Here is a 1,196-nt window from a genome sequence, read left to right on the forward strand (position 1 = left end):
GGTAACATGAGCAGCAAAGGATGAGAATTCCTCAAAGAGCTTTTGAGAAGAAGCAGTGCTGAAAGGCATTTTAAAATACAGTTGTAAGAAACAGGAATAAGCAGTTGAGTTCCTTTGGCTACAGCTCAGAGCTGCAGGTAAGAATCTGTAACAGTGATGGACACTGAAACTTGAAGGACTGAAATGCTGCACTGAGGTGCCACCACACTGCATGGCTTGGCCTCCAAGAGCAAGAGCAGTACCAATATGGTTTTGTGAGAAACTAATTGCAAGCTGAATAAGTTCGAAACTTATTTTCAGCAAATACCTCTCTCCTTCAGCTACAGCAACCCATTCGGTACCTCTGAGAGCCCACTCACTGCCCAGTCTCTCCTCACAGGGTTCACCTATCTTTCCCCCAGGCACACTCTGTCATCACAGCAACTTCCAGCAGTGAAAACGGGACAGACACCCCATCCTCAGACCAGCAGACTGGACAATAACCCCTCCCCTAAAACTCACTCCAATTCCCCCTCCAGCTTCCCTCCCAACTCAGGGCATCAGGGAGCGAGGCCTCAGAGCCAAGCAGGAAGGCAGATGGTTGTGCTGGGGACGCCACCGGAGCCAGGCAGCTGCACTCCACAAAGGGAGGATGATGATTCAGAGCCCTGGGATGAAGGCAAATTTCCTCAGGAGCAGAACATCTACAGCAAATGGAGTCACCTCAAGCTGGGCTTATGAAAAGCAGGTTGGGGAACCTGCACTCCTGCAGGAAATGGGACTTTGGAATTTACCAAGTCCCACGAATAACCTGGTGCTGAACAGACACAAGACAGGGCAGCCCCTAACCCAAGAAGGGCTTTGGGAATTGTCACTCCGAAGGCGCAAGCAGAACCGGTTCTTCACTCGGCAGTTCTGCAGCAAGGGATGATCTTTCTACCCAGTTTCTGTTGTGAAGGGGAAAAATATTGAAGACACCCCAGAGGAAGAATTACTTCAGTTGGATGAGAATTACAAAAAGTTTACAATATTTCATGTCAACTTGGGTAGGCCTTTGAAATGGATTTTCACGTTCCCATACTACTGCAAGCCAAGGAAAGAAACAGCTAACTGGCTTAACCGCAGAAGTATCAGGAACCCCTGGTACTGTAAGACCCGAAATTCATCACAGAGGTCTTCCAAATGCACCCTTCAGCTCATGCACCCAGTCCAACACG

At 48.8% G+C, this 1,196-nt stretch overlaps 1 protein-coding gene across 1 annotated transcript in view; it reads right to left on the reverse strand.

Annotated features, from left to right (window-relative positions):
- The window catches only part of RALGAPB (Ral GTPase activating protein, beta subunit (non-catalytic)), a gene marked incomplete at its 3' end in the record, with an annotated part of 31,474 nt that overhangs the window by 340 nt on the left and 29,938 nt on the right, over positions 1 to 1,196 (reverse strand). The gene's annotated exons all lie outside the window — the stretch shown is intronic.

The sequence above is a fragment of the Buceros rhinoceros genome, unplaced genomic scaffold (genome assembly GCF_000710305.1).
Source record: "Buceros rhinoceros silvestris isolate BGI_N320 unplaced genomic scaffold, ASM71030v1 scaffold24405, whole genome shotgun sequence".
NCBI lineage: Eukaryota > Metazoa > Chordata > Aves > Bucerotiformes > Bucerotidae > Buceros > Buceros rhinoceros.